The sequence below is a fragment of the Mirounga angustirostris genome, unplaced genomic scaffold (assembly GCF_029215605.1).
Source record: "Mirounga angustirostris isolate CCGP_5_RB_7025 unplaced genomic scaffold, mMirAng1.0.hap1 SCAF_3, whole genome shotgun sequence".
NCBI lineage: Eukaryota > Metazoa > Chordata > Mammalia > Carnivora > Phocidae > Mirounga > Mirounga angustirostris.
In genome coordinates this window covers 101,481,763-101,504,826 of record NW_026991711.1, presented here as the reverse complement: position 1 = coordinate 101,504,826, position 23,064 = coordinate 101,481,763, and the positions used below count along the sequence as shown (strand labels likewise).

At 47.4% G+C, this 23,064-nt stretch overlaps 1 protein-coding gene across 7 annotated transcripts in view; it reads right to left on the bottom strand.

Annotated features, from left to right (window-relative positions):
• MGAT5 (alpha-1,6-mannosylglycoprotein 6-beta-N-acetylglucosaminyltransferase) overlaps positions 1-22,548 on the bottom strand; it is a 336,998-nt gene extending 314,450 nt beyond the window's left edge. For all 7 annotated transcript variants that reach the window (XM_064586440.1, XM_064586441.1, XM_064586438.1 and 4 more), the window contains exon 1: positions 22,160-22,548. The gene's annotated coding sequence lies outside the window, so the exon portion shown is untranslated. The remainder of the gene's footprint in view (positions 1-22,159) is intronic.
• Between the last annotated feature and the right edge of the window lie 516 nt (positions 22,549-23,064).

Genomic DNA, 23,064 nt, shown 5'->3' with positions numbered 1-23,064 from the left:
GTTCCTTTGATTTAGTATCTGAAATGGGGTTGGGGTAGGGGGTTAACATTATTTTGTTTTCTGCCCCCCTATGAAATCCGTTCCTCATAAAGGCATTTAATGAGGTGGGGCAGGTTCATAATTAATGAGTCGTTTTGACATTAACCAAGCACCCTAACAGAATTTAGGATGATGCCCCAAACTCTCCTTAAAACAGAATAAAGGCTGGGGCAAGGAACACACCAGAAGTCGCCAGGAAAACCGGGGCTCACCAACATCATGGACACCTTTAAACCAGCTCAAGAGGAAGTCTCAGTGCTGTGCCCCTTTGTTCTTTCTTATCTGTCTCTTCCATCAGGCTGCAAATCTACAAGAGGCGAGCATAGGAGGAAACTGGAAGTGGGGTGGGGCATGTCAGCGAGGAGAAAGAACTGGCATTTATTGAGTCCTAGCAAGTTTAAGGGATTTTCACATGTATCGTTAACTCCTTTCATTTTTTCCAAAACGTATCAGCCAAATAGTCACCTCTCCAATTTTAAAATGAAACAGGTGTCAGAGGGGTTAAGCAACTTGCTCAGAAGTGCTCAGCTCAGAACAGCAGAGTCAGAATTGGAAGCCAGGTCACCTTGGTTCAAGACCAGACTCTTCTCCTTACCCTGCCCCCCTCACTCCTCCGATCTTGTGAGTTAAATGCAGCTCAAACTTCAAGGTTAAGGAAAATGGTATCCCAGGTTCCTAAAAAAAAAACAAACAAAAAACAAACAAAAAAAACTTCCCTAAGTCATATTCCCTTGGGGAAAAGGGAGACTATTAGTGAATATCCAAGAAGTCAGAAGAGAAGGGGAAAAAAGGTCCAATTTTCAAAAACAAACAAAAAACAAAATACAGGGTTCAGGGGTAGAAATGAATTCTAGAAACTCATGAAGTTGGTGGGTATTCAAGTTCTACAAGGAATATTGAGCAAATAGTTTGTGGTCACTTAAAAAATGTAGTCTGTAGCACATAATGGGTTTGCAAAAAACCAGTCCCTCTAGGGAAACCTTATGCCCTTTCTGGTGGGTGCCCTTAGTTGGTCAACCAGGAAATGGTAACAGAGACACAGAAGAGACACAGAGCTTCTGTTTCAGCAAGCCATGTGACCTGGTCTTCCGTATGACTTCACCCCCAAACACGTCCATCCAAGGACCTGTCCAAACCAGAAGTCTTCACAAATACTTTGGTCACATATCCCATTAGTAAAAAGGGAACATGCACCCTTAAGATATGTTCATTTATTTTAAAATAATAAACATGTATATGTTACTGATATGTAAGCCCTTAATTTTAATGAAAAAAAATAAGAGTAAAAATTTTCACATTTTCTTCCCTACCCCTAGGGTTATCCTGAGTACCAAATTTTGGAAATCACTGGCCTGGGCTCACTCCACCTGGAGCCCAGTGACCTTTACCTTCATTCCACCTGAGCCACATCCCTGACATCTTGTCCAGATCAGCTATCCCAGTCTCCACTCCCAACACTGTGGGCCTGCCCTCTATGCCTGAGAGTCCTAGGAGCACTTGGTTCCATTTTCCTGGGCTCACAGGCTTCCCCTCCCAGACTCCCCTACCTCCCTGAGCCATTTACTCCCAAAGTCCCCTCTTCCCCCAAATCCTTGTCTTCCCACCGTCATCATGCAGCAAAATCCCCAACAAACTGGATCTCACAGCAGAGTCTCCCTTCCCTTCGACACTCAGGCAGTTGGGCAGCACCAGAAAAAGTAGATGAAGACACAGAAACCGACCACAGGAGCAGTGTTACCAGGTGACTTCAAGCTCTCCTCTTCCCCAGGGCTTCTAGCATCAGAAACTCGGGCTTTTTCTTGTCCTCGGTCTGCTCCATTTCCCTTTACCGTCAGCCTGCAATTCCAAACTGGTACCCCCTCCTGGTCTATTTCCAGGAGCCCGCCCAACCTGCTTCATCCATCCATTCCAACATTTACAGAGCACACACTCTGCGCTGGTGCCCTTCCAGTACTAGAGAGACCGGACTGAATCTCATGGCTCTTGCATTCTAGTACATTTTAGGAAACAAAACAAGGTCCGCCGTTGGGAGGGGATGAAAATAAAGCCGTTACAGAAAGGGCGGGGAGCGGGCAGGGGCCAGAAAGTCCTGGTCATCAGATGTGACCTGCTGCACTTCCTTCCGACCTTTCCCCTTTGCAATTTTTTTTTAATTGAGAGGAAAATCATCTATCATTGAATCAATCCCTAAAGATGTACAACTCAGTGGCATTTACTACATTCACAAGACTGTGCAAACCCCACCTCTGTCTAGTTCCAGAACATCATCATCTCAAAAAGAAACCCCGTGCCCATCAAGCAGTTACTCCCCATTTCTCCCCCTCCTCTCTTTCTCCCTCCCCCACCCCCAGGTCTCATCCCTCCTCTTGCCACTAAAGATCTGTCACCTGAAGCATTGGTCCTGAGACCCCAGGCCTGCCCCTGCCTCTACCTTCAAAACACCCTTCCTGGCTGGCTCTTTCTCTCATTCTTTAATGCCTGAACCCACAGTGACCCCGGTCCTTAGCCTCCTGGACTCCGGCCAGGTTTGCACTGCTGTGGCAGACCCCACAGAGCACAGCAGTAGCCAGACGTTGCCTAGAATGCAACATGTCCAGAGTGAAGGGTCACCCCCCCGTCACTCCTCTCAGCCTCCCTTCCCCCCCACCTCCACTTCAAGTTCCCATGATCGCTTACTGGGACCACTGCAGTAGCTTCTCCCCTGCCCCAACCTCCTTCCTGTTCCTTCCACCCTTCACAGGGCAGCAGGAACACCCCATCTGAAATCCAGTTGCCCGTGTCCCTCCCTTGCTCAAAGCCTCTCAGGAGCTCTCCACAGTTCTCAGGAGCAAGCCCCATCGCCTTCCCCGGGGAAAGGGTTCCTGACCTAGCCCCATCTCCAGCAGCCCCTGCCTTGCCCTCTGTGCTCCGGGAATAGCTGACCGCTGAGGCAACGCTAGAGTTACCCCACATAACCTCTCTGCTCGGCACGCCTGCCCCCGATTCTCCCAAATGCTGCACATCTTTCAAGGCTCATGCCCCAGATTAGACTAGGTACCTTCCTGCCTGGCAGTGACCACCATTAGGTGTTTATGGATCTGTCTTCCTCTTTAGATTATAAGCTCCCTGAGGACCCCATTTATCTCATCCATCCATCTACCCACCCATCCACCCACCCATTCAACAAAAATGCCCCAGAGCCTACACGGGGCCAAGCACTAGGAATACACGTCAACAAGATGAACACGGGTGCTGCCTTCCAGCAGCTGACAGGCCAGCAATGGAGGCAACAAGAAGGGGCGACAGCCCCCTACACACACACACACACACACACACACACACACGCACGCCCCTATCCCTCACAAGCGCGGCACAATGTGGGCTCTAGAGCCAGGCTCCCTGGGTTCAAATCCTAGTTACGCTGTTAGCTGTCCAACCTGGGACAATGACATCACTTCTCTGTGCCTGTTTCTTCATCTCCAAAACTAGGACAGTCGTACCTACTTCACAGGTTTGTTAGGAGGATTAAAAGAACTAATAGATATAAATCAATGGGAAGTATCCATAACTCCCTGGCACGTAATGAACACTTGTAAGAGTTAGCTGTCCCCATTAACATTGGAACAGTGGGAGTGTCTATGACAGGTCCCCTCCCCAGAGGAAAGGTCAGGTGTTGCGTTCACCTGTGTATACCTACGCCTGACATATACATCCTCAGTAAACTCGCTCACTTTGGCAAAAGAGACAGGGGCTCATGAAGCTAGTTAGTGGCAGGGAAAGACCTGACTTCCCAGCTGATATTTCCTGCCCCCTTCCAAGAGGACCCTTGGTACCCAAGCCAGCACAGCTGTTCTGCATCTTCCACAGTCTATCCTTTTCCACAGCAGAAAGGCTGCCGCTTGCTACCTAGGCCCCTGCATTTACCCCCCTGCTTCCCCTTCCCACGTTTTGCCTCCAACCCTGTTTTCTTTTTCTGTCTTATGGCCTATGGTTCTTACAGTCTGATGTTGGGAAGCCAACCAGAGATCACTGCATTCCTCAGGGAGCAGCTTAACCAAATCACACGAGCAGGTGCCAACCCTTGAACCCCACCCCACCCCCAGTCCCTCTCCAGGTCCCACTGGTCACTCCTTAATGGCGGGCAACTTCATCACCAGAAAGTTTCATTTTGCTCACTCAGAGACTGTCCTTTTGGGGTGTTCCAAGCTTCAGAAGGCAGAGTGCCCAGGCACCTGGGTGTAGAAGGAAGGCCAAGTAACAGCTCTCAATTGAAAGCTTGATCCCAAATTTCCAACCAAACACGTAACTCTCACCCATCTGCCTGCTTGCTCTAGCAGTGCCTCTGAGCGGCACGTCACTCTTTGGCGCTGCTGACTTGAGGATGAATGGCAATCCAGCAGGACTTTTAGAGGCCGTGGTGTTTACGGAATTGCTTTGTTAGGAAACTTTTGCTTTCACACCTCAACGGGCCTCGAAGGCAGCAAGAGAACATGACACAGGAAACAAATCCTGGAGAGCTATGTGATGTTCTTTATTACTTTCCATGGCTGGGCTGTAAGATCAGTTTTTAAGTACCCTGGGCTTCATTTATCTTCGTGCCTGCACCTCTGCTGAGTGTGTTCACACGTGTGTGTCTGAGGCTCACGGAGGCACGGAGACTTCTCACAAGCCAGAGTGTCCAATGTCGGCTGTGCAATCTACTCAGGTCTAGGGATTTCATTTTAACATCTCACAGTAATGATTACACCACACAAATCGGCCTTCATAATAATCGTTGTGGCCAGAGTGCTAAGAACAGGGTTGGTGAACTTCATCTACACATCCTACTACTGAAGAATCGACTCTATCACTCTGTGTCATAACAGCTACTGGCTATGAAGATGTTTGCCCTGGATATGAGATTTATGAGCCTCACTTTATCTTTCTTGTAAATACTAAAGCAGACCCATTCTTTTCAACGAATAATGGAAAACCACGTCTTAGGAAGAGAAAAACCATCTGCCTTCCCCAAAAAAACCCTTTCTACATTTTTATATGAAAGAACATCCCTACTAGATGTTTCTCTTGCCAAAGGAACTTTTACCTAGCCTCAGAGGCATTTCTCTTTGGCTCTATACCTAGTGCAGAACTCATCTTCAGAAGGTTATTCAGGGTGTGCCTTACCAATTCAGCTGGAGATGAGACCGCCTAATCTAATACATCTAATGGAGAACAGACAGGCTTTGGAACCAGAGACCTGAGTCAAACCCTCAATCTGCACCTTATTAGCAAGGGGCCCATAGTACAATCGAAGCCTATTATCCCAGCATAATCATTACCAGCATCCCCTTTTACTCTCAAAAGTGTTCAAGTTTGGATAATAAAATTATATGGGCACCTTATGATTACGTGAATCACTGCAAACAAGACACTTAACTTCCCCAAACCTCGGTTTCACGTGTGTTCAATGAAAACAAGGGAATCTAATTTACAGGGCTGTCATCAGCATGAAATTAGACAATGTGCTCCAGGCTTGGTTCCCAGAAGTGCCCCATATTCCCCTGAACACCAGCTACGTGCTTACGAGGTTGACTTTAGGGAAAAAATGTTACCCTGTATGTGAGGTCCTCACCTTTGTCAGTTTGAGGACCTGTATTTTCCACTTTTCATTGTGACAAGGTCTATAGAATGGTAACGGGATCTATCTGTGTCTAGCAGCTGCACCATTAACTTTGTTGTCCACCTGACCAGGAGATGAATCACTCATGGATATTTAAACTTTTATCCTCCAGATCTTCTGCATGCTGTTTGTTCTATCCACAGAGGTAGGATACGATCAAAATTCATTCCACACCAAACCTCTATGAAAAACAGACCCAGTAAATGTGGCTCTGAATGGGGAAGAAAGGTAAGAGAGCCTTCAAACTGCATAAAACCACCACCCCTCAGCCAAAGAAGTTGGTAAATTTCCTGCTTTCTCAAGTCTTTTCCCAAAAAACACCTGGCCTTATGGATCCAATGATATGACAGTTTCCTTGGTAAAAGGACCTGAGGTATCTCACTTTAAGTATCAGGCCAAATGGTGGATCAAGAGGGTATAATGCAAAGTGAACCAACTCTGTCAGAGAAAGACAAATACCACATGATTTCATTCATATGTGGAATTTAAGAAACAAAGGAAGAAAAAAAGAGACAAACCAAAAATCAGACTCTATAGAGAGCAAACTGATGGATTACTAGAGGGGAGGTGGGTGGGGGAGGGGTGAAATAGGTAAAGGGGATTAAGAGTATACTTAATAGTGGTAAGCCCTGTATAATGTACACAATTGTTGAATCACTATATTATACACCTGAAACTAATAGTAAACACTGCATGTTAATTATATTGGACTTAAAATAATAAAATAATAAACAGGCTATGCATAAAAAACTTACTTAAAACTTAAAAATAAAAATTAGGCCAAGTGGTACCCACAATCTTGCACATAAATCTATAAGGACAGTCAGTAGCTCAGGATCAACAGAATTCTGCTGTTCCCTTTCACAGAGAGCGAGCAAGAGAGATGCTGTCACTTCATTAATAAGCTTGTTAAGTACATGTATGTTCCCTTTCATCTGACAATATCATGTAACGGGGCTGCTCCTACTTCCTTAAGGGAGTGGCTTTTACTCCATGAAAAATTTGATCAGTAACTAAACCCATACAAAAATAAAGATTAAAAATTTGAAACTACTCAATTCCAATCTTCAGCATATTTTCTGAAACAAAGAATAAAAAATATGATTCCCATGATTATTTAATATGGCTGTCCAAGATATTAATGTTGAATGCACGAAGAACCCTCCCTATGCTCAACTTCTAAAAAATTAGAAAGGAAATGTTCAGCATTTTCATGCTCTAAATATAGATTTAGAAGCTGTGAGAGGAAAAAGAGGCACATGGCAGCACAATGACTCCGTGTCTGGAGGACAGCAAGGAACAGTGCAGTGGGCTCGTCTGTGGCAAAGCCATTGTCTATTAAGAGAAGTTTCCAGAAACAGAGAAAGGTTGGGGTCCTTCCCAGAAATCCAGTGATAGCTGGATAGAGTGGTGGGCACTCTACCATTCTACACTATGATTTCTGTACCACTGTACCTCTAGGCTGGACTCCCTGGGTGGCAAGGTGCCAACCAGACACCTATGGGGCTGTCTACCTCCACCCAAACCCTAACTTCTAGGAAATACCCCTCCCCCACAGGCCAGATGGTAAGGAAGAACACCCCTGGCAGCCATTTGTGCAACAAATTTCTTAAGCAATGCAGTCTTTCTTAGAGTTGGTTGTGATTATGTAACTCTGAAGTATACAAAGAGGAAAACAGAAGTTGGGATGTATATAGGGAATTGTCTTGTGGAATGTCCGTGGTTTTCTCCACTTGAAAAACTGAACTAGAAATCACACTTCTGCTTAGGATTCAGATAATCAGTATGTTTTGGCTTTACATTCATCATGCACCTTGTACTGATCAATACAGCCTTGCTGGAGGAATGTTCTGACAAACCTGCCTCCTCATGCCCGATAAAAGAATGAGCTGAGGGTGAATCAAGCTCAATCCTTTGACCAGTTCCGGTCTAAAACGAAAATAAGCCAATTGGGGATAAACCCACACCCCTTGCACACCCGTTTCTGGCAGTCTTGGGGAAAGGCCATGTTAGGAGAAGGTCAACTCCCAACAAACAGAAGAGACAGGGCAGGGATGGGTGGGCACTCCACCATTCTACACCATGATTTCTGTACCATCAACCCCCTGGCAGACTGGGGACATCCACAGACCCCTTCTCGGGATTTTTTAAAGACATAAAATGAAATACACAGGATGACGGATGAAGTCAATGATATTTAAATACAGTCACCAAAATATTTTTTAAATTGTGATATAATAACACATATGCTTGTTTATTAACGCATTAAATAACACTATCTAGCAGCAGGTGTAATAACCACCATAATTTTAAAGTATTGATATTTCAAGATATCTGTCAGACATCTACAATGTGAGATGAAAATACTGGATTTCTACTGGTGACAAAGTCACAGACAATCATAATAATACTGTGATTTATGACCAATATTCAAAAGCTAAGGATTGCTCAATTTGGGTTAGAGGTTAGTGAAAATCAAGGTGTAGTATTTTCCCATGCAAGCTCACAGCCTGAGCTTTAAGCCTGACGGAGTGGTCTGCAGGAGTTCATTTGAAACTCATGTGATAATCTGATTTAATTCCCTACGCCTATGGCTCTTCCATAGGAGAGAATGATGAGGAGACCCACAACGGAGCCCTGGCCCAGCAGGAGCCAGAAACCACACAGACGGGAGGGTAGGCAGTATGCACCATGGAGAGCCCACCATCCACACAGAGGAGCAGTATGGGGCCAACATGTCTATTCCTTTTTTCACAGTCAGCTGCACAAAATGTATGAGACACAGTTTTTTTATTTCCTAAATGGTCAGTGTTAAGAATATTTAATTCAGTTGAATCACTACGCTAGAAGAAAAAAATGACTTTACAAATCACTTTTCCCAGGGGCGCCTGGGTGGCTCAGTCGTTAAGCGTCTGCCTTTGGCTCAGGTCATGATCCCAGGGTCCTGGGATCGAGCCCCGCTTTGGGCTCCCTTCTCCATGGGGAGCCTGCTTCTCCCTCTCCCACTCCCCCTGCTTGTGTTCCCTCTCTCGCTGTGTCTCTCTCTGTCAAATAAATAGATAAAACCTTTAAAAAAAAAACAACAACAAATCACTTTTCCCAGTGCAGTGTTCTAACCTCTATCAGCCCTGAAGCTCCCAGCTTATAGCAAACTTCTAATACCCCTTTACTATCTCCAATCAACTTCTTAGATAACCCTCCTAAACACAATTTCAAACATATATATTTGTTGCCCTAAGAGTAATATAAATGAAAAGGAAAACAAACCTAACAGATATTTCAATATGCAACTGGTTGGCCGAGACAGATCTAGAAGGCATAATGGGGTCATTAGTTGCTTGTGTTTTAATGTAAAATCCAAAAATGGGTCGGCTACAAATGAGGACTGGCACGGGTGACATGGTGATGCCAGGGGTGGTGTGATTTTCAAATGGGAAACATCTCTTGGTACATTTCCCAATGAAACAAAGCACAATCTTTCTTCATCAGCTGAGAAAGTCAATGCTTACCTAAAACATACAAAATGTTCTTTGTTTATGTGTAAGATAGGGCCTCTAGGTTCAGATAGTAAACAGGTTTTGTTGTCCATGATTGTCTCATAGTGGGACATGGGATACATTTCGGAGTGTAAGACTGTTCCAGGGGCTCCTGAGTGGCTCAGTTGGTTAAGCGTCTGCCTTCGGCTCAGGCCATGATCCCAGGGTCCTGGGATCCACCCCCACATCAGGCTCCCTGTCCCTCCCCCCATTTGTGCACGGCATGCGATCTCTCTCTCTCAAATAAATAAATAAAATCTTTAAAAAAAAAAAGACTGTTCTACCCATCACAGATGGTTAGCATCCCTGGTCCCCACCAATAAATGCTAGTGGCACTCTTCAATCATTAACAACCAAAACTTCCCCACAAATTTCTAAAAAGCCCCCGTAAGACTCCCTGGAGCTAGCCAAAATCCCATTGTAATTCCTAGCGCTGTCCACCTCTGGGTGATGTCAAGCTGGGCCACTGAGGAGATACTCCCCAGGAAACTGGAATTTGTGTTACAAGAAAGATTAGTCTTGCTGGGTGACTTCCCCAGTAGCTAGTGTTACCCACAGTCCTGCCCTTGGGACAAAAAGAAGCACAAGCAAGGGGAGAATTAACCAACCAGGCAGATGGACTCAAAGAGGAAGCAAAGGAAATTCCTAGGGTTCCCAGAGCCTCAAGATCCCAGGCTGCAGGAGGCTCCACGCTCCTGGAGCCCTAACATGAATTATCCACTTCTGTTGAAACAAGCTCTATCAGGTCTCTGTTGCTAGCACTCAGAAGAGTCCAACCACCTGCATGAAATAAGGGAGGCAGCTAAGATAAAAAATACTCAAGGGGTGCCTGGGTAGCTCAGTCAGGTGAGCGTCTAACTTTGGCTCAGGGTCCTGGGACCAGGCCAGCATAGGGCTCCACACTCAGTGGGGAGTCTGCTTCTCCCTCTTCCTCTGCACCTCCCCCTGATTGCGAGCACTCTCTCTCAGATAAATAAAAACAAATACTCAAAAGAATCTATTCTAATGTCAAAGAAACCATCTTTATTAGGGGACATTTCTCAGATCTTATCTAAACTCTTCATGCTGTATTTGAAGCTCATTTATTTTGATTTCTTTCTCACTGCCAATAAATAAATGAGCCAGTGACCATTCTTCACCTGGTATTTCAGATTTTAGAAAGATGCATTCAGATCCTTCCGAAGCCTTTTCTGCCTCAGCTCCCTTTCATCAATCTCATCAGCCATACGACATAAATAACACTATTGTCCCTACTTGACAGGCTTGGAAAATTTAGGTGTCAGAAAAATTTGGTCTTTAAGGACCTAACTAGGTCTGAATGAAAAAAATAATTTTTTCCAAAGTCTTTCTAACACCCAAAATCCATGATTTAATGTGTTTAAATTTTATTATGCTCAGGAGTAATACCACCCTAATTCAGAAATGTGGCAATAAGGACAAACTGCCAGAAAGGTGTGGTAAAAAGAAGCTACCTCTGTTTCTCTCCCACTTCCACTAATGGACTCCATTATATCACACCAAAAAAAAAAAAAGGCACTGCTGCAATCTAATGAATAAATAACTAGCACTTGAATGGAATCTGTGTCCATTTTAATTCCAGCTAGTTTCCACAAGAAAGCCTCATTTAAATTAGAAAAGGGGGGCACATAATATTACTTAAAAATGAAACATTTTAGAAATGTTCCAAAAGTGTCCTATATAAGCCAGTCAGGTATAATGTTAAATCCCAAAAACAGTAATTGTTGAATCTAAGGAAATAGAGGAGAGATTCTGAGTATGACACAGGAAAAGGGGTAGTTCACATGTGACAGGTTTGTTTAGTGTAATTTCCAGAAGACTATCAGGAGAGCTAAAGGTCACTTGAACGGTGTCTTCTAAAATGGAGGGTTGCAACTAACTGATGGGTTATAAAATCAGTTCAGTGCAGGGTCAGAAAACTTCTTCAAGAGCCAGGTAGTAAATACTTCAGGCTCTGCAGGCCAGATAATCTCTGTCACAACTACTCAACTCTGCCACTGGGGCTTGAAAGCTGCCATAAACAATACATGAGCAAACAGGAGTAGCTGGGTTCTAATAAAACTTTATAAAATCGGGGCGCCTGGGTGGCTCAGTTGGTTAAGCGACTGCCTTCGGCTCAGGTCATGATCCTGGAGTCCCTGGATCGAGTCCCTGGATCGAGTCCCACATCGGGCTCCCTGCTTGGCAGGGAGTCTGCTTCTCCCTCTCCCACTCCCCCTGCTTGTGTTCCCTCTCTCGCTGTGTCTTTCTCTATCAAATAAATAAATAAAATCTTTAAAAAAAAAAAAACTTTATAAAATCAGCAGCAGGAGTGCTGACTCCTGATCAGCATTTTTTAAGTCCACGAAATAGAACAGAAAGCATCTGAGGGCATCAGAAGCAGAGGGGTAGATACTGTGTCTTGAAACTCTTCTTGCTGTTATATACATGGATATATGAGTTAGGAGTTAATATGCATTTCTTACTGTACACTGGGGGCCTAAGCCAGTGTGCTAGAAATAAATAGTTTGAGGAGGAAAAGCAAGTCTGCTTTGGACTTAAACTGATAAGAATCTAAAAGATATTCATGTTAAAAAAAAAAAAAAGGAAGATAAAAGGATAGATACCGACGTGGATGGAACTGGAGGGTGTTACGCTGAGCGAAATAAATCAGAGAAAGACATGTATCATATGACCTCACTGATATGAGGAATTCTTAATCTCAGGAAACAAACTGAGGGTTGCTGGAGTGGTGGGGGGTGGGAGGGATGGGGTGGCGGGGTGATAGAAATTGGGGAGGGTATGTGCTATGGTGAGCGCTGTGAATTGTGCAAGACTGTTGAATTACAGACCTGTACCTCTGAAGCAAATAATACATTATATGTTAAAAAAAAGAAGAAGAAGAAGATAGCAGGAGGGGAAGAATGAAGGGGGGGAAATCGGACGGGGAGATGAACCATGAGAGCCGATGGACTCTGAAAAACAAACTGAGGGTTCTGGGGGGTGGGGTGGGAGGATGGGTTAGCCCGGTGATGGGTATTAAAGAGGGCACGTTCTGCATGGAGCACTGGGTGTTACACACAAACAATGAATCATGGAACACTACATCAAAAACTAATGACGTAATGTATGGTGATTAACATAACAATAAAAAATTTTTTTAAAAAGGATAGATACCACGGGCAAGTTCTTGAGCCTAAAGTATAACCTTAAAAGAATATTTTAAAATGTATTAAATTTTTCCAAAGAATATTAACTAGTTATGAGCAGTCCAAAATGATCTTCAAAAGGACTCTAAAAATACTTCTGATGCTATTCAAACACCTGACACGAGGTGTGTATCAGTTAGCAGCTGCTGTATAACAAACTTCCCCAGAACTCAGTGGCTTAAAACAACAACCATCGATTATTTCTACAACTCTATGGGTTAGCTGGGTGGCTCTGGTGATCTAGGACAGGCTTAACTGATCTTGCAAGACATGCTCAGGAGACCTGGAGCACCCAACAGTTCAGCTGCGGGCTGGCTGGTCTAGGGTGGCCTCGGCTGACACCACTTGGCTCATCCCCATGTGTCTCTCAGAACTCTCCAACCTGCTAGCCTGGGCATGTTCTCACAGCGGTGGCAGGGATCTGAGACAGCAAGCCCAACTGTGTAAAAGGCACTCAGAAACACGCAGGCTCTTTTAAACTCTGTCTACAGGACGTTTGCTAACGTCCCACTAGCCAAAGCATCATGTGGCCAATCCCAGTGGTGGGGGAGGGAAGGAAGGGGGACTACAGAGTTATAAGGCAAGAAGTGTAGGTACATGGAGGCCATTAACTGGGGCCATTAGTGCCATCAATCTACCACAGGCAATATTTGCTGTTTGTCATCACCTTGGCAGAAGCAGAGAGATTTGACATTATTTTACATTTCCCCATTACTGTTTCTCATTTTGTTTTTCCATTATCACTTTGGAGGCAGAAAGGCAGAGTGAAAAGAACCCAGGCTTTGGAATCAGTGAGATCCACTTTCACACCCTGGCTCCAACACTTCTGGCTTCATGACCCTGGGCAAGTTCCCTCTGCCCCTCGGTTTCCTCACTGCAGGAGGACTGCTGATACCGCACAAGCCTGAACTTGTAAATGTGCACAGCTCCACGTCTGACCACAGCAGAACTCAAATCCTAAATACTGGGTTTTACAAACAGTCCATTTTAATATAGTCAAAAAAGATGAGGGAAATAAGCAAATTTCCTATGACACTAAAGTTCCTTGACAGAAAGGAGGGGTTCTACATAAAGAGTTAAAAAAACATTTCTTTACAGAGTTTTGAACACTGTGGGAGGCATCAAAATGGCCCCAGAGATGTTCATGTCCTAATCCCTCGAACCTGTGAATGTTACCTTACAGGACACATAGGATTACGTTAAGGACCTTGAGATGAGGAGATTATCCCGGATTATCCGGGTGGGCCCAATCTGATCACACAGATCCTTAATATCAGAGAAACTTTCCCAGCTGTGGTCAACGAGCCAGGCTGAGGGCAGAGGAACAAAAACTCAGCTCAGCATTACTGGTTTCGATGGTGGAGGAAGGGGGCACAAGCCTATGAATGTGGGCTGCCTCTAGAAGCTGAAAGAGGCGAGGAATTGGATTCTTCCCTAGAGCTTCCAGAAGGAGCAGACACTGGATCTTAGCCACAGAGGCCTGTGTTGGATCTCTGACCTACACAATTATAAAATAAATTTATATTGCCTTAAGCCACTAAATTTGCAGTTGTTAACAGCAGTAACAGAAGGACTGCATAATCTTGTAATCTTTATACTAAAGGTTGACAATAAGGGAACCGAAAAGTCTCTCTTGAAGCCCCTGGAGTGGGAGGAAGAAACTGGAACTTGGAGAACACTCACTGGGCATGGCATCAAAAATGGAAAGCTGTCTCTGATTCTGGTTATAGGGGCAATTAGAGAAAATGTATTATGATAGAATAAGCAACTCAGAAAATGCTGTACTGCAGTCTATAGGAAAGCGCAATAAAATCATTATCCATACAATCTTCAAAGATGTCCTAGCTATAGCTCTGACAAGCATGTGCTAGGGAAAAGCCATATTAACAAAATGGTTCCACACAAACTTTCTAGAGACTTCTTTTAACTGATAGCTGCTCCAGATCTGCAGCTCCAATCTGATCACTCCTACTTCCTTTTGTAGATAATAGGACAATAGGGTAATATGCCCTATCGGTATATACACGTGGACGGACACACACACACACGCACATACACCCTATTTCACACAGAGTCCCGATTTAATGGGTCCGTAAGCCCATGAATTATGCTCACAGTAAGGGAGAAAAAAAATGTCTACACAAAGTCCACTGATGGATTTAAACAACAGAACCGTAAACAAGCACAACCAAACAGGCCCTCCAAACTAGGAAAACACCTCAGCCTGTGAAGGACAGATTACAGAAGTAGAGTTAGATAAGCAGGCTGAGCTTAGCCAAGAAGGCACACTAGAGGAATCCCACAGAGGTAGGAGAAGCTGAGATGCCTCTTTGACACATGAGGAACCGGACTCATAGAACACGGAACCGACCTGCGTGAAGACAGACAGCTGACGGCAGAGGCGGGCCTGCCACGGTGGCAGTTTACCCATGATGCCCGGCTGCACCGTCGATCATGTGACTGGTCACGTGCACAGGCCCTGTGCCAGGCAGTGGAGCTTCCATACTCCTTTCTGAAAAGCCCGTGGGGTAAGATGTATTGTTTTTTTAAACCAACCTAGGGAAAAAAACTTGCCCTTTCTGAAGCTTATTGGCCAGGGGGAAAAAAAAAAGGCAAATAAAGAATGGTGAATCTACAGAAGAAAAATGAGAACATTCACCCGAGAGAATTCTATCTGTACATCCTAAGTAATGGATGACGAAAGATCCACAAAATGTCACCTCTGGAGGCCCTTCCCCTCCAAATCCCCACTTAGTGCTGCCACTAACCCTGGTGGCTCTGAAAAATTAGAAGAGAGGAGGCAAGGGAAATCCCATGGAAGTACAGAAGAAATACGCAGAAACGCACTGAAGGGACACAGAAATATACTTTGCATGAGGTAGAGATAATCCTCTCCTAACCAAGATGCGTAAGAGAAAGAGTCGGTCATTTAGAAAACTCCTTGGCATGAACGCTAGTAAATAAAAAAAAATCGGAACTGAAAATAACAGATGGTTAAGGAAAAAAAAAAAGCAGCTACAAGGAGATTGATATCAAACTCTCTGTTCTTTGAATGTAGTTGTTTCGCAGGAAGCTGTAATGAAGGTATGTACACAGAATTTGGCCCAGCTTGTGGCCGGGTAAGTCCTTAGCCACTTTCCCCAGGGCACTGTGCCACAGAACCACAGAACTCTGGGAGCCTGGTCATCTTCTGCTCTTTGAATCTCAATTCCCCAAAGGAAAAAAACAGCTTCACTAGGGGAAACGGGTTATTTCTAGGCTGAGAAGTAAGGACCAAGGCTTTTTATTTCTAAATATACAAAAATAAACATCCCTAAAGAAGAGTGATAATAAAGGGTTGGTTCTTCTTAGGTAAGCATCTCAACTGTATACTGAAGGGAGTCTACCAGCAAAAGCAAAAACAACTTGAGTGTTTCCTCAATCTTTTTTTTTATTCAGTAAGGGAATTTTCTTTCTTTATTCCACACCTCCTTTGCCATATGTAGAGGATTATACAACGTCAGGACTGAACAGAACTTTGGAGCTCATTCAATCCCCTCTTACTTTTCAACATAAGAACTGAGGCCCAAAGTGGTCACATGGGCTGCATTAATGTGTTCTTCATTTGCATACTGCCTCCCAACTGAACTCTTCCATGTGGGCCCTGACCAGAACTAGACTTTAAACTCTTTAAGCAGCTAGGGACTATTTGTTAACCAGAAATGTTCAGAATCAGGAATAGGCAGGGGTCCTGGTTTGCCCCGTGTAATCCTGGTCACATGGAAGGAGTAAAATGAAGGGAAATGGTGCTTGCTGTCACAGCCAACTGGAAGACTCCATGAAGTACGGTGATCCCAGTGGTCAGAGAAATATTTTCCAAGGCCTCAGCAGTCTTTCCAGGATTCCACAGACACTGTGGGAATGTCCTCACTGGCTCTTTATTGGAACTGTTAAGAAAGAGCCCTGAGGCCCCTGCCAGGTCACCTCTTGCCTACCCCATGCTCCTGTAGAGTTGAAATCAATGCTGAGCCCTAAGACACACACATACACACACACACACACGCACACACACAAAGAGCAGGGAGAGAACATAAGAGTGAAATGCGGAGGCACCTGGGTGGCTCAGTCTGTTAAGCGTCTGCCTTTGGCTCAGGTCATGATCCCAGGGTCCTGGGATCGAGTCCCATGTCAGGCTCCCTGCTCAGTGGGAAGCTTGCTTCTCCCTCTCCCACTCCCCCTGCTTGTGTTCCCTCTTTTGCTGTCTCTCTCTCTGTCAAATAAATAAAAATAAAAATAATAAAATCTTAAAAAAAAAAAAAGTGAATGTAAAATCCATCCCAGACTATATTCTTAAGATGTAAACTTAAGGACATGAAGAAGGGGACATGTCACTTAAAGGCATAATTTAAGTTGCTCAGATTCTCCCGTTTGGGGATGGTGAAAAGATCTAGACATACCACCTGCTCCCCACCAGATTCTAAGGTGAAGTTGGATATGAGCTCACAGGCACAGGGAGGTTCTAGGAGGGGGAGGGGCAGATGCCAAATGACCAGCGCATTTGCTTCCTGAATCATTTCTACAAACAAAGGAGGCACACAACTGTTATCAGTTGTTATCAATTGTTCCTGTGGGACCCAGGGTCAGAACTGAAACCCAGCTTTGTTACTGCTGCCCACTGGCTGATGAGACTTCAAGTAAGCCCTTCTCGCTCTCTACACCGCCATGCCCTTGACTAGAAAGAGAAGAAATCCAGAAGGATCTCCCCGAGCTGCTTTCCAACTCCTGAACATCTAAGGCTCCTCTTGGCTTTGGTTGGAAAGAAAGTGCTGACAGCTCAGGATGAGGCTGCTAGCCTTAACTAAGCATAGCCCAGCTAATATGGACTCTGGACCTAGCCCACCCGCGTTCAAATCCTCGCCCTGTCACTTGCTAGCTGTGTGTGACCACAGCCAGGTTTCACAACCTCACAAACGTCTCATGTCCCAATATATAAACTGGGAATGACAACAGTGCCCACCTTACCATTGTAGAGAGTAGTAAAGGAAAGAGGAAAGAAACATATGCAATCAGGTCAATTACAGAAGGTAAATTTTTTCATCCCATCTCTATGGTCCTGCCCACCTCTTGACATTTCTCCACAAGGACACGTAATATCTGTGACGATCACCAATACAACACACACCCATGAGTGGACTGAGACACGAAAGAGATCCAACACTATTACCGTGGAAGACTGTTCTGTGTAGGATACTTAGGAAAAGCATCTTACCGGCGTGACAGGACTTATAAGCCGTCTGTGCTCAGAACGACACCACTAAGGAGTGCAGCTGAGACAGGAGTGGGTGGGCGGCACACATTCCCTCCAGGGCCAGCCACAAAAAATCACAGAGGGATGCAAAAGTGAGGCTGTTAATCTATTCTAGGGGTAACCTTAAAGGGCCGACTTTTTCTTTTTTTAGTAAATCAAATGCAAACACCAGTATTTAACTCTTACAAGTAATAAAGTACTTGAATACACCTCACTCCTAAGTGCATGGGCAACAGGATGGAGAAACACTCCTTAGCCATCCTTGAGAACCACCCCAGCTAGGGCCAAGGTCCGGCAGGCCTCAACACAAGCATGGCAGGGGAGGGGGGGAAAGGGGGCAGTTTACAGGGAGAACTCCACCAAACCCGGCCATAGCAGCTTATCCCCCTTGCCTGTGCTGATTTTTCAGGCTGGACAAACAGCCTTGAAAGGAAGGCTCCTGTTCCCTTTCCAGAAGGTCATGTGTTCGGATAAGAGAGCTCTGGAAGTTTGAAGAACTAAAGCGATCCTTCCAACCCCTCTCATGCACACATACAGCTTTCCAGATGTGATAAAGTCAGGAAAACATGAATTTAATTGTAGCAGTGAAAAAGCAAACAAATAAATAAAACGGCCCACAGAAGCCAACGGAGCTCAAGTCCCCACGCTTCCAGCTGAGAGAACATAGTTAAAGTACTAAGGCTCCTGGGACCCACCTTGGCTACCTTCCAAGAACTATTAGCTTGCATTAACACACAGAAAGAGAAGGTCAGATAAATTAAAAGTTCAAAAGGTAATTCTGAAGAAGGACATCTTTATCCTCAGCCCCAGCACAGGGCATGGCTCATGGCACTGCAGGACAAACTCACTCAATGAACACACCTGCAGCAGGCAGAGGTCACATGGTGCTCCGATTCTTGATGTTAAAACAAGATGCCATATAGAATAGGGACAAGACCTAGATTAGAAACTTAAAGAAGGGGACGCCTGGGTGGCTCAGTTGGTTAAGCCACTGCCTTCGGCTCAGGTCATGATCCTGGAGTCCCGGGATCGAGTCCCGCATCGGACTCCCTGCTCAGCAGGGAGTCTGCTTCTCCCTCTGACCCTCCCCCTTCTCATGCTCTCTCTCTCTCTCTCTCATTCTCTCTCTCAAATAAATAAACAAATAAATAAATAAATACAAAAGAAACTTCAAGAAGGGTTGGGGAGCTCACTACTCAATTTCCAACACATTAAAAAGTACAACCGTCTTCTGGTTCTTAAGAGTGACTCTATACTTCAAAGCCACTTATGAACTTTAAAGGCAGACTAGTAAAACTTGCACTGACAAGCACTGAATTTATTTGTGACCCAAACCTCTCAACTGTTCCTGGATTCTGGAACACATACATCTTCCGTCAGCCAAAACTCTCAGTTAAGTTTTCACCTGATACAAGGACCCTTTCTCAAACTTTGACATACACAACAAACCCCCAGAGACAAAGCTCCTGACAGTATGTGCTTTCCTGGGATTTCCTATAATAATATCGACACAGGAAGCCCCTCACCACCTCCCCCCCACCAGCCCACCCTTCTAGAGCCAGGAGGCCAAGACACACAAGGAAGAGGGAATAAAATGAGTCCGCACTGCTTTTTACATCTCTTGGGAAGGAGCAGGGCAACCACCTGCCTGGATGACCACAGAGTGAGAAAGGACATGAACTTCCCAACGCAAGTCTCACGATCACTGCTCCATGCAGTTTTCTGGACATCTCGGCCGGGCACACTGGACACTGTCTGTCCCCTGCCAAAATCAATCTGAGGGTGACACTGCAGTGACTTAGATCCCAAGCCACAGGGAGCATTTGGAAAGGTGGTGTTAAATGACTGACATCTATTAGGGATCCTGAGGAGCTACACTCTTCGGGGGAGGAGCCAAAGCCCCCACCCCGCTAGAATCACAGGGGACTCTGGCATTTCCATGCTTTTGGAGGCCAGCTGGGCAGAAGGCTGCTTTAGTTATTTTTAAACAGAGAAAACTGAATGGGAAGGGAGAAAATTTGAATTCCTATGATCTCCTGAGGTCCCTTCCAGCTCCAAGATGCTACTGAAGAACATTGCATATGCACATACTTCTTTATAAAAACGTATATACACATACATATGTGTGAATATATATATGTACTGTATTCACACCTCAAACACAAAGCACTTGAAATGTGCGCTGCTGAGATCAAAAAGCCCATGAGCTGCTTTGGCAGCGGGGCTGGGGTGCACAGATGCCATTGGCAGATCTGGGCAGAGCCCCCAACCCTCATGCCATCCCCATCCGCCTAAACACCAACCCAACCAGCAGCTTTCTGGTGTAGATGCAAACCCCGCAAGGCTCCAAACCAGGACTGCAGACTCCTTTCTCCTACTGACTCCAGGCCTAAGTGTCTCAAACCCAGGCAAGTTGGAACAAAGGTGAAGACCAGAGGAAGAGCCTAAACCTTAAGTCCAGCCACCCAGTTCTGCCAGAGTCAAGTGTCAGGCAGAGGAGTTCCCTTCTCCTCTTGTCCAGCTCCTAAAAGGGGCAAAAATGGCACCTTCTTCCCCCTCCTCTATCACTCCGTTTTTCAGGACCTCTCCACTTCACTGACTACCCGGACAGCAAGCTGGTAACTGGAGAAAACTACAAAAGCCTCTAGAAAATAGAGCTTCGCTCTAATCCTAGCAGTGCCAAAGTTAAGGGTGCTTATCTCAGCCTTGAACAATAACAATAAAAAGAATTTGTAGGGAAGAAGGAAGTGGGGGGGGGGTGTGAAAATCATTTATCAAGACAGATCTGTGATGGGTTTGCCTGTCAGGAAAAACTGTTTTTTGATTTCTTGAATTAAAAACAAGGCAGGTCTGATCCTGCGTCGAGGCTCAAGATATGGGTGATAGAGTTGCTAACATGGTGGTGGTTTGTGGGGGGAGGTGCTCTCGGACTAAAATCCAACCAAGTCCCTCAGGTCCTGACAATGAACACAGGCGGGGACACCGGCTTCCCACTTGCCTCTCTTTACAATGAGATCCTGCCGCTACTACTCGAATCTGAGTGTTTCCAGGTGCACTGTTGCCATTCCACCCGAACCCCATACACACCTCAGCTTTCCCCTCCCCAACTTCACAGCTCCGTAAGTGCCCAACCTTCCCTAACTGGGCTGCCAGAGCCGGGTGTTCACAACAGTGTCCGCCCCGCGCCGGGCTTGGCAATCAGTGTCGGGAGCACCGGGCCCTAGACCTCGACCCCGGCATCTCTGAAAACGTAAGCATCGCCTGCTTCGAGCTGAGCACCCCGCTGGCGCTCCGAACGAGGCTGGACAATGCAAGCGCCACCTCTTCCCTCTTCCGCGCGGTAGCTACGAAACCACGGCTTTGTGTGTGACAGCAAGTGTGTGCGCGAACGTCCCCGGCTCACACACCCCCTTCCACCCAGTCTGCTCCCGGCGCGGGGTCCGTGCGCTCGGCGAGTGCACAGAGAGCGAGTCCACCAGGCCAGCGGCCGCACCGCCAGGCCTCTGGCCTCCCGGCCTCGGACCTGGCCTCGGGCAGCGGGGGATGACATCCACACCCCCGTTCCCAGCCGCGGAGGCGGTTGGCGCGAGCAGCGCTGGGATCCGAGCAAAAGCGAAGCAGGGGCCAGGGGCACGAAAGGGCGACAGGCGGGCGCCGCGCCCCCCCACCCGCGCGCTCGCTCGCTCGCCCCCAACTTAGCACGCCGTGAACCCGGAGGGGGGCCCACAGGGGCCGGGGCGGCTCGCTACTCGGCAGGAAGTTCCCAGGGCCGCACTGAGCATGCTCTCGGGGAGTGTGTGCGCGGGTGTGGGCTCCGCGCTCCCCGCAGCCTCTCCGGCCGGGCAGCCTCGCGGAGCGCCCTGACGGGGTCGCGGGCGGGCGACCGGCCCCAAGGGATTAGGGGGTTCCCCCGGGCTTCCCTGGTCCCCCAGCCCCGAGCGTCGGTCCGTCGCATCCCTCCTCTTCTGGGCCTCGGGCCAGCCTCCCTTCTTCCTCCCCACCGGCCGTTGGCTGAGCCCGCCCTGCGCGCCCCGGTCCCGGAGACCCCAGCCCGGCCCACACCCGCAGCGTGACCCCACCAGGCTCCTCCGCGGTCCGAGCGCCCATCTGCCATCCCCAGCCCGCGCCACCAAAGCCTCCTCTGGACAGTCCCTTAAAAAGCCCACAAGCCTCTTCCCCAAGGGCCCTGGGGGCCTGCTGTTTCCCTTGGGGAGGGCTGCCCCAGGCAGGTGGGCGCTTCAAGGCGCGTCCCCCGCTGCACTCCCGGGTCCCGCAGAGCGGCCGCAGCCAGGGCACCCACGCAGGCGGCAGGCGGAAGCCCCCGGCCGCGCCGCCCTCGGTGTAGGCTCGTCCCGCCGGCGCCCAGCTCCCGCGCCCTCCGCGGTCCCTCTGCGTGCATCTCCCCACGGGGATGGCGAGCCCGACGCGATCGCCCCGACCCAGTGGCTCTCACCTCCTTGTTGAACAGCAGCAGTAGCAGCAGGGAGCGCCCGCCAGCCGCCGTCCCCGCGGGGCCCACGACGAGGCGGGGTACGGGGTCGCGGCGCCCCGAGCCTGCGGCGCGGCTACCTGGGCTGGATCGCGCCCGGGGCCGCCGCGGCTGCCGCGGGAGCCGCAGGGCCGCCGCCGAGCGGGCCGCGGCAGGGACGGTCTGCAAACTCCCAGCCCTGGCGGGGCCGCGCGCGGCGCGTCCACACACAGCCCGGACGCGGTAGCTACGCTCCTCGGGGGCTCAGCCTAGCAGGGCGGGAGTCTGTCCGCAATTTCTCCCAACACCTCCCAGCCCAACGTCTCCAACTTCTCCCCGCTTCTGGCTCGAGGCACTTGAAGGCAGGGATTCTGGCCAGGGACGTTCGGCAAACTCCCCGCCCTCCCAGGCCGAGCGCTCAGCCAATTCGGAACGCCCCAGCTTCTCAGGGGCCGTCTGCAAACTCTCAACTCTGTCGGAGAGGACTTTTAGCAACCTTTCAGTCCCGCAGCCCAAAGCGAGAAAGGAGCGAGGGAGACAGGTTAATCTCGGCCATAAACAATATGCTAGCAAGGTCGGGGATAGTGTGCCAATACTCATATGACAAAGCATCCTCTAGAGTGGTGCAGTCCAGGGGCCTCGAAGCACCAGGGGCCCTCTACCAGTGAAGCCCAGTGAGGGACGACTGGGGGCTCACCCATTTACAGGTGCATACAACTTTAATAAGTGCCCTGAGTTTCAGTTTCCTTCGTAGAATGTGTTAGAGGTAGCCATTGAGTCTACCACTTGGTTTTTGTGACCTTGGACAAGTCACTTAACCATTTGAGTTCAGCCTCTTTATCTATGAGCATAATGCTGCCTCAGGAGCCTATTTTGAAGATGAAAGAAAG